At 40.5% G+C, this 17,188-nt stretch overlaps 1 protein-coding gene and 1 long non-coding RNA gene across 4 annotated transcripts in view; one reads left to right on the top strand and one right to left on the bottom strand.

Moving 5' to 3' along the window:
* The window catches only part of LOC133161448 (uncharacterized), a 42,280-nt gene extending 40,311 nt beyond the window's left edge, over positions 1–1,969 (top strand). Inside the window, exon 3 of the long non-coding RNA XR_009716081.1 lies at positions 93–1,969. This is a non-coding gene — a long non-coding RNA (uncharacterized LOC133161448). The remainder of the gene's footprint in view (positions 1–92) is intronic.
* Positions 1–17,188, bottom strand: part of lingo2 (leucine rich repeat and Ig domain containing 2) — a 178,373-nt gene that overhangs the window by 43,706 nt on the left and 117,479 nt on the right. The window contains exon 1 of one of the 3 annotated variants that reach the window (XM_061289964.1): positions 2,262–2,340. The exons of the other annotated variants lie outside the window; for them this stretch is intronic. The gene's annotated coding sequence lies outside the window, so the exon portion shown is untranslated. Of the gene's footprint in view, positions 1–2,261; positions 2,341–17,188 lie in introns of those variants that run through there. 3 annotated transcript variants of the gene reach the window in all.

Genomic DNA, 17,188 nt, shown 5'->3' on the forward strand with positions numbered 1-17,188 from the left:
TATGTGTTGCCTTAAAAATGAAAAATGTATGCTCTCCTTGTATATTACATTCAAAATGCAATTTTATTTATATCAATCGTTCTGTTTTTCAGGGTGGTGACAAGGAAGACTTTCTCTTCACTTAAAAAAATCATCCCGGTGTAAACATCTGACCAGTGGAGTGGAGGAAATCGTGTATCGACAAAATCCGTGCAGTTCCTCCAACTTCAAAGGTGAACTCCCTTTGGACGCCCCTCGGAGACGTTACGTCACATTTGTGATGCATGAGGAGTCGTTTTCAAGTGGGGGTTCACGCGGGACCACCTACCTACTCCCACAGAAGTATCCAGAGTGATGCACACCTTGCAAAGTGGAAAGTGACTTTTCCCTGAGGGACCCAATATAACGCTCACACTAAAGCCTCTGACAATGGAAAGGATTTGAGGTTGACTGTCAAGTATAAGTGAAGGCCCAAGTTGGGGTCCGGCCTGCGGGTCAGATCTCACCATAGATGGCAAAGAAGAATCGAGTAAAGCAAATAAGTCCTTCTGGGAGTTTCCTGGCTCAGGTAGAAGCTGTGGCTTCTGCGGGAAATCCACACGGGCACTTGTAAAATACAACATTCCCAAAGCCAAATCTTAGACGAAAACGGCCCTGCTCAGGCCCTCTTCACACCGAACATCCGGTAACACCTGACAAGAAGGAATGCTTTGATTCATTTTCAAGTTCACTAGAGTATGGCAGCCATTTGTGTAGACTGCACAAGTGTCATAAAATTACCCTCACACAATCATTCCTTGTGAGTTAGTCGTGATAACTGCCACTTTGCACAGTCGAAATAAATTGAACAGCTAATTTCCAGTGCACGCTCGCTTTGGCCCTTCAACAGTCATATACTATCCTAAAATGTTCATCAGGACACTCAGTAAGGCAGATAAACATGTCATACAATTACTATTATGTGACTGTCCTTCATCTGTAAAGCATATTAACCACCGATTTGCCTAACATAAATCCACAGAACAACCGTGAGAAATGATTCCCACTCCAAAAACGTGCACATTACATTTGGTCTGGTATGTACACCCTTTACGCAATTTATTAGAAGTTTCATTGTAAGGTTATCATAAGAACCTACGCCATTTACAATAGAAATTAACAGGACAACTAGTAGACATAATTCCCCAAAAATCCACAGCATTCTCTATCAGGTGTTATACTATTACTGTTATGCAATTGTCTTTTGACATTTAATCATGTTTACCACATGAACATAACTAACCTGGAGTGCAAAAAAGTTACTGGCACACTTATAAACATACGTATGTGTCATAGGGCAAATCCTTCGCTGTCACTTATTCATGATCACGAGAAATTTACCAAATTTTGCCCATCTGTCCTTCGTCATTGATCTGGGCAAACCGTCTGTCACCATTATTCATGATGTAATCATCCATTCGTCCGTCTGGCTTTGGTATTTCGAAAGCATTTCTGTAACCAGTCAGTTTATCTGTCCTAAAATTAAAGTAAAAGGAAAGAAAAGTTATGGTCAAACAGATAAGAAATCATATTTGATTAAAATGGTGGAGTACATAAATAAACACAATAACGAGTAGAAATAATTCAAAGGCCACAAACCCTACAGCGAGAACAGTCTGGCATACACGCCTGTCACTCGATTATTGTAACATGTTCAACTGTCAACGGATTCAAATTAACGTCCATCATGCACAACAGAATTTAACAGTGAGAAAAAAAAGGTCCATCATATGCGTGGTCAGGCATGTGTACACCTCATAAAATTACTGTAAGTTACTCATTTCTTGCAAGTTATTCATGATAACTGAAAAAAAAAGAAAACAAGTCCATCTTACGCGTCAGGCATGTGGACACCTCATACAATTACTTTAAGTCATTCATTCTTTGTTATGCATAACTGCCACCTTGAATAATAGATATTACCAGAACAACTAGTAAAATTGTCCACAGTCTGCCCCCGAAAAAAGTCTGCATTGTGATTATTCCTCCTGCCAGTTATTCATGACAGCAGCCACTTCACCAAAGAGAATTAAACATTTCCATTAATGCAAAAATTTCAATGCACCTAGTTCACTTTTGTACTCTGTCCAAGTAAACAGTAGTCTATCACCATCACTGTGTTTTCCAAGGCCTTTATCAATAAAATACAGCTCCAGCAGAGACAGCGGCATCAGTTTCAACCTGGGCTTATGTAACAATGCGAGCGCACCCCTTTAACACGCACCTTTACACTTCCAACTAACCTTCGGGAACACGGAAGATCAAGCGCGTTCCGAATGCTGAGCACCTCGCCGAGCCTGAAACTACAAGACAGCGTTCGTGGTAGGGTTAGCAAGTCAGTCTTGTTCCTGCAACTCTGTACTTGCATACTACATTAATTGCTTTGTGTGGGTGTGTACGTGTCCTGAGTCTAAAGGCAAAAAGCGCGTACAAGCAGCGTCAGACACAGCGAAAATGGGGCCAGACAACTAAACCTAACTGACCATTGCCATGGCAACAGAAGACTGTGCACTGTTCAAAAAGGTTCACGTCACAGTCAGGCACATCAGAATATATGTGTCATAAGATTAATGCCATTGCTCCAAACAACAATTATTCAGGACAGAAACACGCCACTTTACACAAAATAAATGAACTCACTCTCTACAAATAAATTACCAGAAGCATTTAAGTCCTCTGCACGTTTGTATGAGGGGAACACGACTATTTGACCTGTGTGTGTGAGTGTCTAAAGTCTCAAGGCAAAGCGCATAAAAACACAAGACATTTTTAGGCGATGTTTGAGGCAAAAAAAAAAAAAAAAAAATCATGTTCGGACTTTTAAACCAATACAACGGTGGCCATGGTAACAGAGGACTTCAATGTTCTCTCTGCAGCAAGCAGGCAAACAAGCACCAAGGATGGAGTTCTTTCATTAAGGTTTAAGGGCGGTGCCGTTGATATTGACTGTGTGTGTGTGTGTGTGTGTGTGTGTGAGAAGGTTTGTTAGTGCACGCGTGTTTGTGTGCGTCTGTGTGAATGCATGCTGTGCCACTAACCCATTCAAGGCTGCTTACAAGAGTGCACAAAGTATTTATATTCTACTTTTAAAGTAACAAGCCATTCATGAGGATGATAAAAGTGGAATAATAGAGATAGCAACACTTACCTGTATCAAGGGAAGTGCAAAAGGGAAAAAGAAAAGCAAAACAAATTACCGTAATTTTCGGACTATAAGTCACGTTTTTTTTCATAGTTTGGGTGGGGGGGCGACTTATACTCAGGAGCGACTTGTATGTTTTTTTTCACAAATTTTTACTTGATCATTAACACATCACTTACTTACAAGTATAGTTGACCACTTCACATGTTATTTTTAGTATAGTTGATCACTTCACATGCTTTGATATGTTTATCTTGAACATATTCAAAACATGAAAAATAGTGAGAAAAAATCAAATAAAGTAATTAACACTTTAAAGCGCCATATCCTCTGGACATGTCATCTGTCACCAGGATGACATAAAGGACGAGAAATTTGATCGATGGATTTAATGATTTGGAGTGACATAAATGATTTGATAATATTGTTGTTTATGTGATAGTTATTTAAAATATAGTTTATATATCGTTGTATGGGCCTGTGGAATAATTTGAACTGCGCCGCGGCACACGGCATTGTTGACAAAGGATGATCGATGGATTTAATGAATTGGAGTGACACAGATGGTTTTATAAACGAGTTATTTATGTAATAGTTTTTTTAAATAACTGAATGTTACGTCAGGCCCGTTTTCAGCTCCTTGTTTGTGTTTGTCACGTTAGCATACCGTATCGTTTAGCCTGTTGTTGCTCGTTTATGTCTGTTCTTGGTGTTGGATTTTGTCGAATAAATTGCCCCTCAAAATGCGATTTATACTCCGGAGCGACTTATATATGGTTCTTTTTTCGCATTTTTGGGCATTTTATGGCTTGCAACTTATACTCCGGAGCGACTTATAGTCCGAAAATTACGGTAATTTTAGTGACACGACTTCAATCAACCGTGACGCATTGGTGTCTAATTGACACAATGAAAAACATGTTTGCGTCTTAATTTAAAAATTCAGCCCCCGAAGCCTGTGCCATTTCTTAGCATAACATTTGGTTGGTATGTTTATCATGAGGAGGCCTAAGAAAAAAGTTTCAGGAGGCTGTGCCTGAAAAGACACAGTGTGTCTCTTATTATGGTTTAAACAGCTATAATACGGGCATTTGGAAAATTGAGCCTCCAAATGTAGTTCCATTTAGCAACGTGAAATCTCCTAGGCATGGCGATCATGAATAGACCCACCAAAAAGTCTCAAGGGATCATACTAGGAAAGACACAGGAAACCTTCCATTTACCATGATAGTACTCTTGTGGTCATTCATGCTACGAATTGATTTGAAAAGTCGGTATCAAAAGCATGTTTGAACAAGTTTGTTATTATGTCTACCATGAACCAAAAAACACAACACAGTCTCACGAGTACATGGTCGAAAAGACTCAGTATGTCAGCTATTTTGGTTTGAAGTCTCCATTTCATGCATTTCTGTCATAGTACAATAATTTCCAGAAATAAGTCAAGAGATAGTAAATGTCCCATTGCGGTTTAAACAGCTATTAAGGGGCATTATGGATATTCATAGCAAATACAGCCATCAAAGCCAATTTCAATGAGCAACGTGAAATCTATGTCTATCATGAGTAGGCAAACAAAAATATCTCAACAGACGATGTTCGAAAAGAAAAGAGGAGTCTTCCATTTGCCATTAAATTGGCATTCTGGTCATCCATATTAATTTAAAAGATCTCACTTCCAAAAAAGTTCTCCGAGACCATGCTTGAAAACACACTATTCTTCCCGTATCTTCCACCAATCCATTTCACATAACATACCGCTTGAACTTGAGCGTTGGGAGTATGAGGGCGGTAACACTTAGGCATCATGCACACTAGAAGAGCATCAAGTGAATTTCAGGAACACGGATTGTCTTCAGTCTTTAAAGACGGCTCAGAGAATATCTACGGCGCACGTCTGCATTCCCCACCCTTCTACCCTCGGCTGCGCTCTCACACTTGACAAGTTTTTTTCCTTCTCCATCGGCTTTATCGGCTTGTGCTTGAGCGTGTTGGTGTGAGGAAGGGCCCCTAGTGGAAAATTCCATTAGCTCGCTTGGAGATGCCAACGGGAGATTCACACTCACTGAATCTAGTAGAGCTGCGGCCGAAACGTGTAGACTGATTTCCACCCCGGAGCATCTGGGAGCAGATTTCATTCAAAATCAACAGAGTGCTCGCTCGGACGCGCAACAATAGCAAATGATCAACTGAAAATGTTGAAGGGTAAAATATTAAATTCATGTACTCTAGTATATTCCAACCTTTATTAAACCAAGGCATATAGCTCCTTTGCATTCAAAAAGCACAGCACCAAACAAAACCCTCTAAAAAGGTATTGTAGCTCGACAGTATACTGGAACAATCATAATTCCATCTCACAGTACTCATATACGTATTTACAGCTGCTCCTGCTGTATTGGACAAAAGAAAAACTATGTGATCCTAATGTCAGTCCTATTTACTACCTTGGCTAATCTAACAAAACAGCTACTATGTCCTCTTGCCCAAAAATGATTACTATTGTTATTTTTTTGAATACTTGTAATAGTAAATAGAGACATTTAAATGCGGTCCTCAAAGCAGAGAATGTCATTAAACGACATCACCCTGCTTAACGACTCAGCAGAGGAACCTAATCGCTAATCCCCTGTTCTTTCTTTACGATTTACCGGTTCTTCCTCCCGACATCTGCCATCGAGGGGCCGGGCAATAATGGCTCCTTAACTAACTAATGCCGCACGAGCGCTGCTAATTAGCAATAACACAGAAGTCACGGGAGTCACCGTGGAGAAAAGGGGTTGGGGAACCGCATATTAACGTGTTCATTAACACGTCTTTCACCTCGTTCTGCTGTCTGATTAGCACTTCCTCTTTATCGTATTGGTAAGCAACTACACTCCCCTCGAAAAGCATTGGAATAGGAAGGTCAGATCATTTCTTTTTCTGTAGACAAAAACACTTCAAAAATTGAAATGCTTTGCGCAAAGCCATGCAGTGTGTTCCGACAGACCAAGGGCATTTTCTGTTACAAGCATGTGGCGCATCTGACGATTTGATGACTGAAAGTGGACTTAACCTTAAATCAGCTGAAACAAACACGACGCTCCGATTGACTAAGAATCAAGTACGCTGCGTTCACTCCCACATGTCATAAAGATGCATTTCTACTAGTGCATCTCTGAAAATACCAGAAGAAAACTCCACTCGTGCAGTTAGATGACGCTTTTTCTAGACTTTCACTGGTCAAACAAATAGGGCTCTAAGTCTGGGAACTGACTTATCAACCAATTCACAACCTTTCACCCTGCTACAAATGAACTCTTTTATTATTTTAGGTAATTATTGCCTTGAAGAAGTTCATGGCGCCATGTTTAGTAGTCTGTGACTCAAAAAGTTGTGTAGTCTTATCTAGGCATTAGAAGATCAAACTGTGCATAATGTTATAGTGACAAACCTTTTTCATGTCAGACAGTACATGTTTAGACTAGAATTCAATTGTATTTAACTTTTATGTGCAATGCATTTTAAATGAATTATTATAGGTACACCTTTTACGAATCTTCCGATACTCAAGTGCAGTAATCATTTTGAAATTTTGCATAATGATGTCAGGGCTTTCAGTAAGAATGACTATACTTTTGGATTAATATGCTAACACATCTTAATGTTGGTTAATTTGGTGGTACTTGAAGATTTAAGTATTTTTTGGGTGGTAGCTTACTAAATTTGAGAACTAAAAACCAAACTGTTCCAATACTTTTGAAGGGTAGGGTATACGGGCCATGATTTGGCCGAGTACCATGCTGCGCTTTATGGCTTTGCTGTTAATTACATTAGGGGGAAACAATTAGACATTAACTCAAAGTAGAGGTCATTATTTATTTATTGTGCACATATAGTTAGGGTTTTGGCCATAACCTGAAACTGTATTGGTGCAATTACAAAGAACGACAGTGAGGATTAGGTGATACGTGTGAACACTTTTGCTAATTCTGCTTCTTTAAACATGTTATATTTAACAAGCTGTGCGGGCACGCACTTATAAAGAGTGTGAGTTATGCACGCACAATACATTCATAGTATATCTACAAGCAACTTCTTGGTTTGCTCCTTATGTGATGTGCAAGTTAGTCATCGACTCATGAAAAATAATTGTTCATGCTTTATCTGGGTGACCTTTCGAAGCATTTGCGGGGAAAAGTAGATCATTCATTAGCAGTAAATAATGAAGAGAATTCATGTTATACAATACAATACAATACAAAAGACTGTTCAAAAGAGGCAAATGCCAACTCACTTACTTTATTGAGCATTGACTCTAAAGCACTATTCAGCAGATCATAAACCAAAACATTCTTGCACGCTTTCAGCAATTATCGTCAACACAATGTACAGTATAATGTACAGTATTCAGAAACAAATCTCGGGATTCACTTTACTGGGCCACTAAGGAATAGCAACAACTTTAAAAAAAAAAAACTCTGAAATTAAAGAGGTTGTATGAGTTTGCTCTCTGAAGCATTGCGCTTGTTCAGCCTGAACAAGGATGTGCTCCACACTTGGTTGCTTACCATTTTGACTTGAGGGACTTTTCTTCATCATCAAAATCTCTGCCGAGTGTGACGAGCGAGAGAGACGCAGCGTCACACTCTCATCTCTGCTCCAGCCGACAAGGTGACAAACAAGGATTTGCACTTTAATTGCCCGCAATTAAACCGAGAGTCACGTACAACATGTTTGTTTGGGAACTACACCGGACAAGAAAGCTTTTGCCATTCAACACGACACTGATGAATACCGCTGTGTCTAAATGCACCATACAAGTGTGATAGAAATAAACAGAACAACTATCAGAGTTAGGTGGAGTAGCCAGAAATTGTGCTCAATTAAATGAATTGATACTTTAGAACAGACATGTGCAGCTCTGGTCCTCAAGGGCCGCTGTCCTGACTGACTTAATCAGCTCATCAGGAAGTGCTCAAGAAGCTTGATGATGAGCCTTATAATTTGAATTAGGTGTGTTGCAGGTGACATACATGGAAAACAACTACACAATAGAATTAAATGCCTACAGATGGTCCATGTTCAAATATGGCTACAACATGCACTGACAACTAATTTCATGCAAGTTACTGATTACAAAACACGTTCTTCTACTTCAGAACTAAATGTGTTAAAAAACATGTTAAAAAAATCATCAAAAAGGCATACTTGGTGACATGCGCCAATGCAATTTACAGGTCGCATGATATTTTACTTTCCCTTTGCACAACAGAAATTAAAAGACCAGACAAAATCCAGAGATTAAAAAGAAAAAGTAAAAGCTGATAGAATATACCGTCATTTTCGGACTATAAGTCGCTCCGGAAAGGCGGCTTGGTGGCGCACTTGGGTAGCACGTCCGCCTCACAGTTAGGAGGGTGCGGGTTAGATTCCACCTCCGGCCTTCCCTGTGTGGAGTTTGCATGTTCTCCCCGGGCCCGCGTGGGTTTTCTCCGGGCACTCCGGTTTCCTCCCACATCCCAAAAACATGCTTGGTAGGCCGATTGAACACTCCAAATTGTCCCTAGGTGTGAGTGCGGGTGCAAATGGTTGTTTGTCTCTGTGTGCCCTGCGATTGGCTGGCAACCGGTTCAGGGTGTCCCCCGCCTACTGCCCGATGACGGCTGGGATAGGCTCCAGCACGCCCGCGACCCCAGTGGGGACTAAGCGGTACAGAAAATGGATGGATGGATGGAAGTCGCTCCGGAGTATAAGTCGCACCAGCCATAAAATGCCCAAAAAAGTGAAAAAAACAACATATATAAGTCGCTCCGGAATGTAAGTCGCATTTGGGGGGCAATTTATTCGACAAAATCCAACACCAAGAACAGTTATGAACGAGCAACAAGAGGCTAAACGATAGGTATGCTAACGTGACATAAACACAAACTAAGAGCTGGGAACGGCCCTGGCGTAAAATTCAGAGTTATTCAAAAAACTATTACATAAATAACACGTTAATAAAACCATCTGTGTCACTCCAATTCCTTAAATCCATCAATCATCCTTTGTCAACAATGCGTGCGCGCCGCTGACGGCTCTTGCACTTCAAAATATTCCACAGGCCCATATAACGATATATAAATTATATATATCAAATAACTATTATCTAAGCAATAATATTATCAAACCATCTGTGCACTCTAAATCATTAGATCCATCGATCAAATTCCTCGTCCTTTGTCTCTGAACAACGTCGCGCGTGCGCCCTGACGTCAGCCTCGTCGTTATTCCACAGATCTACTATATAACTATATTGTAGCGTCAAAGTCCAAGGAAAGACGTGGGTTTGGTAAACGGCTCTTTATTTAACAAAACAAACTTCCAAGCGTGTGGCGGCGTGGACTTCCAGCCACGGAAGTGGAAGAGAGCTCCATAGAATAGGACCGGGCGTCCGTAAAAGCCATGACCGAGCCCCATCCACCGTCCCCGGACAGCCACCCGGTCGAGCGCCGGCCCTCGACTTCCATCCACGGAGGTGAAAGACAGCTCGGTAGAGTAGGACCGGGCGTGCGTAAAACCATTGTCCGAGCCCCATTCAGCGTCCCTGGACAACCACCCGGCCGAGCGCCGGCCCCCGACTTCAATCCACGGAAGTGAAAGAGAGCTCCGTCGAGTCAATCTTTGTCCTTTATGTAAACAACCGCCGTGCCACGTGGCGTCATCGCGCTGCTGACGCGACGTCGCGCTGCTGACGCGACGTCGCGCTGCTGACGTCACTTGAAATTCAAATTACAGTAATCCTTTGCTACATTGCGGTTCGTTTATCGCGGTTCCACTTTTTTTTTTTGAAAATGTTTGAAAAAAAAACACATATAAGTCGCTCCTTATTATAAGTCGCCCCCCCACCCAAACTATGAAAAAAAACGCGACTTGTAGTCCGAAAATTACGGTACACGTAATATACATGATAACACATACACACGCACACACGCACACACACACACACACACACACACACGCACACACACACACACACACACACACACAAATTGAAAATAAATCCACGGTCCATGTCGTGCTTGTTCAAGTGCTAGCAAAGTCTCAGTGTCATATGATTAAGTTGTATAAAAACGATTTCCCCTGTCTCGTTATTAAATTTGAATGAGTCTCCCCTGGGAAGTGACGTGACATTACGGATTGAATAATAATGTCTCAATGCATAATTAAAACTAAAGTTAACTTCTTCCCCCCCACCCCGTCTCTTTAATCCACTGAAATCTGAATGATAAATCACCCACAGTATCATCTTCATTCTGCACCATCTCAGTTGTATCGCTCAAGTCCTTCATCAGGCACATCGCTCGGTGTTTCTATGCATAAATTTAACCGCATATGAATATTGGGGACTCCTGATGAATAGCTGGGGGAAATATTGTACTTTGCATTAGTTTGATTCATATACAGCACAGTTAAACTTTATGAAAGCCAGCTCGCCGTTTGTACTGTTAGGACCAAAGCTACTGCTGTGATACAAGAATATGCAACTCGTAAGGCATTCAATAAACCAGGAGTTTAAAACTCTTGCATTCATAAAGCACAGCTATGGGATGATGTCCCCTTGAGGAGAATCAGCCCAGAGTAAAACATAATCACATTTTTCCAAAATGCATTGGATTTTTTATAGTTATTTACAGATATGCTTCATTGATTGATGATTGAGTATAATTTATTTATTTATTTTATATTCTCAACTCATCCATTCATGCATGATCTGTCCATGATATTGTATCTTATTTATGTTTTAGTATTTATTTTGTATTTATATCGATTTATTTGTATTTATTCAAAGTGATACAGTTGCTGTACATTATGTTTATATAATTTATATTATATATTCATATTATAATATTTCATTCATTTTATTTAATTGAAAATAAGAGATAAGCGTGGACATTCGGACACAGACAAATTGTTTTGGTCGTGTGAGGCTAATATCAACTCCACGAACTAGCGAAATGAGTCAAGCAAACAGACGTATTTAGAAAGGCCCAGTGAGCATTCAACACAAGAGCCTTTGCAAAAGAGAAAAAAGGGTGCATTTCATAGACAATAGCGGACAACCCACTTAAAAATTGAATCACAGCGACAGGTGATTACCACGCACGAAGCCCAAATTGAGGCAAGCGGCTCTACAATGAGTCAATGAAGGTTTCTGAGCAGATTTGTCAACAAATGTAAGAGCCTTGAGAACATAATATTTGGTGGCTAAATACATTGCAATCAGGCTAAAAGTAATTCAATATTGGTGAAAACAAACAAACAAAACAAACAAACAAACTGTGGATTTGCATATATTGGAGTAATATTGTGTTGTTTGTCTACCACATTAGACGTAAGAATATAAATTATCCATGATTTTCTTTTCAATTCATAGCATTTTGGGTCGGAAATTCAAAAAGCCCTACAAATAATGGACTCAAGCGTGTTGACGTTTCGAATCGCACGTAATTATCGCAAGCAAAGTTAGTTTGCAAGAATGAGTGCAGTGATTCGTGTCAGAAGCTATAATTTGCCATTTAAAGCCTTCCCTCTTTCATTTGTCATATGTCATACCCACCTGCCAATTACTCTCATGGGACTATTGCAGAGTAAGGATCACAACTATTGAATCATATTACGGTTTTTATTGATTGCTTTGACCTGTTTGAAGAAAGTGGGAACCTCTCAGTCTTCATAATCACCATCTCAGCAGAGCAGAAAACACATCATGCAAATATGTTAACCCATTCTCTTTGGATTGACACAGTTTTCCCACCCTTTTGCAAAACAGTTAACAGATGTCATTCAAGAAGTCCAAACACCATTGTTTTAGCTGTGGCTACACAACAGAAACTATATGCTCCGAGCCCTTGGAAACTCCCTGATCTGTATGCATCCGCGATCTGTCTGAAATTTCTTGACAGAATATTTTCATTTGTAATCAGTCTTCAGATCTGTGTTGTTCTTTGCAAGCATGGATCGAGGAGGTCTAAGGCAGATTAGAGGTAGAGTGAGAGTAACAGGTAGAGGGGTCAGGGGAAGAGGAGTTTGTGTCTGAGGTGGAGGTATAGCTGAAAGGGCTCAGAAGAAGAGACAGAAGAGTATCTCTTTTTCATAGTATAGTTATTTACTGTAAAAGACTGTTGACGTAACTGTAATCTTGCCTTTTTAATCTTTAGGGAATAATGGAGCTTGAAGCTGAGGGGGAACAAGTCTTCATTTATGTTGAAACTCAATCTTTGTAAAGTAAGGAGACGTGGAAGGAACCTCATTGGGTATATTGCCACTATTACTGTTCCAGGGCAGAGGGGCACCAACATAACAATGCGTGCTGTCATCTCCAATGATGGCGTCCTGTGCCATATCCCTACCATTGGCCCATACAACACAGAACATATCATAGCATTCCTGAATGCCCTTCATGACATCCTAATCCCGCCTCAGGAGAGAAGCTTGTTGAGGCCTGTCATGCCACTATTCATTATTATCTGGGACAATATGGCGTTCCACCACTCTTGTGTTGTGAATGAGTGGTTTGTGGTGCTTCCTCGGATGATGGTACATCTCCTTCCTTCATACTCTCCATTTTTAAATCCCATAGAGGAATTATTTAGTGCATGGCGATGGAAAGTATATGATCACCACCCCTATGAACAAATGCAATGACTGCTGCTGCCCAAGATATACGTAGATGCAGAGGCATGTCAAGGATAGTTCAAGCATGCTCGACTAGCGGGCTACACGTATAGCTCCAGAGTAGACGTGACCGGGAAACAAAGAAAGAAAAGGGTGACACAACAAGAATTCATCAACAATAGCCCAGTGATCTCTAGTGACCGGAGGAAACCTCTACAGTGCATGAGCACTCGAATTCCTTTGTTAAGAACCAAATCGACTGCCTTTAACTTAAAAGCAACATCATATGCATTTCTTTTGTCCCCCAATGTGAGGGTTTGTGTATAAACACTTCCTTTCTTCAGTAATGTCCATCTTGATCTCGTTCTGTCTCTTCTTTGTGTCAATTATACGGCACTATTTGCCTGGCGGATGGACATGCAATCAACACATCACTCTTCCCAGTGACCGTGTTACATATACCTCCGTCCAGCAAAGCGGTGCCGCACAACAGCGGTCCACAGCCTTTTTACGAGTGTATAAGTGATCAAGTCATCACAAAAATCACGAAAAATCCATAGATACGCCGTACCGGACGACAAGCCGCAGGGTTCAAAACTCGAGCAAAAAGTTGCGGCTCATTGTCCGGAAATTAAAGTAATCAATAAAATTTGCATCAAAGCACACGTATCTGATTTTGGATGCATTCTTTGCAAGAGGGCAAATTTTACTATAAACGGCACTGGCATGTAAGCCATGTAAAGTCATAGGCTGCAATGACAAGCAATGGTGCACTGATTCACACAAGTACTGTATTTTGTTGCCCATGGTGTAATAATTGATTGGACATACACTTGTGTCAAAGTTGACTTGTTTGAAGGCAAAATTTGCTTTTGTTCCAGATTTTAATTGTTTTGGCACAGGTACAGCCTTTTACAAACAAGATGTGTCATTTTGACCACTGTGGCATGTGTTTAGCCCTCTGCGTTAACTGTTTTGACTAACTGATTTGAAAATGTGGATTTGGAGTTGACAGTACCGTCAAAGCAATCAATAAAAACTGTAACTGGGCTCGCGCGCATGTGTGTGCATAAGTGTTTGTACGCTTGACCGACTTAAAACATATCTTTATATCCAGAATGAAAGGACAGGGAGAAAATGTATTTCAACTAATACAAAAAAGGAGATTTAAAAATAAAAGAAATAATGATTAAAAAAAGTACAGGTCAAAAATGAAAAGGCAAAGCAAAGCTTATGAAATTAAGCCATCCCCTAATAGTTAGACTTTATTCAATTTAATAATATAATATAACCTATATTTTATAATATAATATATAATATAATATTATTTAATATATAATAAGCAATTGTATATACTATTCACAACTGAATAACTACATCGTTGTTGTTTTTTTGTAGGGTTGATACATTTTGATAATTTGATGATGTGGAGATTTCATAAAAATTGGTAACGAAACAAAATTAACAGACAGTATGAGATTTTCCTGTTTCTATACATTGGATATGCACGTGTCGCAAACTTTGACGGTGGATCAATTCTCGTCATTAATTTTATTACAATTACGTAAAATGGTGCAAGCAACCCTAACAGGCCAAAGGAGACCTTTTAAGGGCAGTTGTTTCACATCTCTTGTTTTCAATCGCGTCCCTAATGAAAAAGCCAGCGGGGAGGAAGTCGGCTTTGCACTCAAACCGTATGCAAGTCTGAAAATCAAAGCCTTTTATTGCACACATGGCGGCGCTCTACGAAACAGGTCTCGCCGTAATTGTCCGCCTACTCGTCATGCGAGTAAGCAAACCTGCGAAAGGTTAGATTGTGAAATACGGACTCTGCCAAGTGGATTTATGCAGAATGCATTGCCGCTGCTGCATAATGCATGCCGCCCGCCCGCCTTAAGAAATGCAAATCATGCGGCAAGTTGATGGAATCCATTCAAGTTGATGGAGTTCATCCAGCAGCAGCAGCAGCAACAGCAATGTGCCCATGAAATATTTGTGATTCTTCAAATGTTATTGATGCGGCAAAGTAAAAGAGAGAGCGAGAGAGACAGTGAGGGACAAAAGAGGGGCGAGGAGGTAATGAAAGAGTAGAAAGTTGGCCTCATACTGTATGACGCCAGATGTTTGTGCCGTTCTGGCCGCCTCTGAGGTTGCCACCATGAAACGCAGAATTACTAAAGCCGAGTCAATCGACTTTTACACGCCTGAGGAAACATTTTACAGTCGTTTGATATATGTGTCATATGTTTGCACAGGCAAAAGCACAAACAATAATTGGACTCATGGAAGCACAGAGCGCACAACAAAGTAGTTTCATGGTCAAAGTGCTCTAAAAAACGTCAAAATGTCTTTTGATGTATTTCAGTCGTAGATCCTAATAGATTTGACGTTAGATTACTATTAGGCCTTTTTGCTGATGAATAGTCTTCTTAAAACAGAGTGTCGCAGCAGTGTGCAGTCAAGATTCACAATTGTGCAGATATGTTGGCTCATGAGGATAAAGACGATGAGGAAGCGGAGGAAGGATGCAATGTGAATCGCAAGCATGTGACAGCTCCCTCATTTGGAACTGGGCCACGACTCCTGGTGGACTCTACCTCACAGAGAAAAGAGGCTCAAAGAAGTCAATCGATTGCAATTTAGGGCAACTTGTCACTTACTCCTCATCTCCATTCTGCACATTCTCATCCCGGGAGGTCGTTCGGCATTCCGATAGGACGACAAAAAGCGGCGGGGAGGTGAGGTGATTGATGCCTGTCGCGATGGGACGTCACCGCCGATAAACAGATCCAAACACTGGGCTCTGTTTCTTCCTGTCGTTTGGCCTTTAACCACAGCAGATAGAGTTCGAGGCCTGATGCTTGCAATCAATCTGTCGCTTATCGGCCATAAAGTCAGCAGTTATTGATGCCGTGGCCCCGCATGGCATCGCTACATCATGTTAAAATGATGCGGCGGCAACAATGGAACAGTCCACTTGCAGTGGGGGACAAACGATGTCGTCAAAACAGTATGTACGTACAACCATCAGTACTTCTTCAGTTAAAGGCTTAACCTAAGTGTCCAAAATTATCCAATGAATAAAATAAAACGTATTCAAATAAATGGGAAAGAAGCCCAAAACTGAAATCCTAATTTCATTGTCTACCTGTTGTAAAATGATAATAAAGGCATTCTAATTTTAATTCTAAAAATATATGACATAAAATACAAAGACAACTAAAAATATATGAAATGAATAAATATGTGCAAAGAAGTACTTCTCCAACTGGATTAAAAATGTATTGCTTTCAAGACTCAAACCTTCAGTCAATTTCTCACCTCTCGCACTTGTTCCCGTCCGAGAACATGTCACATCTGCCGTTAATATTTGCTATATACTGCATGGACTGTTTTTCAACAATAATTATTACTTCACAACAATAATTATTACTTCACAACAATACAATAATTATTACCGTATTTTGCGCCCTATTAGGCGCACCGGGGTATAAGGCGCACCTTCAATGAACGGCCCATTTTAAAACTTTGTCCATATATAAGGCGCACCGGACTATAAGGCGCATAAAATAGAAGCTTTACTGCAACAAACTGAGGTTGACTAGGGTTGCGGTATGCACCCACTAGCCAATAACCAACAATCTCTGTAAACAATCGCTTTTCTCAAATGATCTCCTATAAAATGATTGGAACTGACTAAAGTTCGATCTAACGCATTGGTACTACTTACCTATGTTTCCCTTCCATATCGATCCGTAGATTTACTCGAAACATTAACAGAGCAGCCTATTTTGACATGAAATAGCCTCGCGCGTATAGCAGCTATCGTTATAGCATTAGCCATCCGCAATTTCCTATGAGCCTCAGCTCGCAATCTCCCATGAGCCTCAGCAAAGTGTAAACAATTGCGTTTCTCAAACGATCTCCTATAAAATGATCAGAACTGACTAAAGGTCAATCTAACGCATTGGTACTACTTACCTATGTTTCCCTTCCATATCGATCCGTAGATTTACTCGAAACATGAACAGAGCAGCCTATTTTGACATGAAATAGCCTCGCGCTTATAGCAGCTATCGTTATAGCATTAGCCATCCGCGAAAACCCATGACCCTCAGCTCGTAATCTCCAATGAGCCTCAGCCAAGTGTTAAACAATCGTGTTTCTCAAACGATCTCCTATAAAATGATCAGAACTGACTAAAGTTTGATCTAACGCATTGGTACTACTTACCTATGTTTCCCTTCCATATCGATCCGTAGATTTACTCGAAACATGAATAGAGCAGCCTATTTTGACATGAAATAGCCTCGCGCGTATAGCAGCTATTCGGTGACGCCCCCTGACTACAGTTACCGTAATGTTGGGAAGCGATGCGACCTTGTA

Source organism: Syngnathus typhle, linkage group LG1 (assembly GCF_033458585.1).
Source record: "Syngnathus typhle isolate RoL2023-S1 ecotype Sweden linkage group LG1, RoL_Styp_1.0, whole genome shotgun sequence".
NCBI classification, from domain to species: Eukaryota; Metazoa; Chordata; class Actinopteri; order Syngnathiformes; family Syngnathidae; genus Syngnathus; species Syngnathus typhle.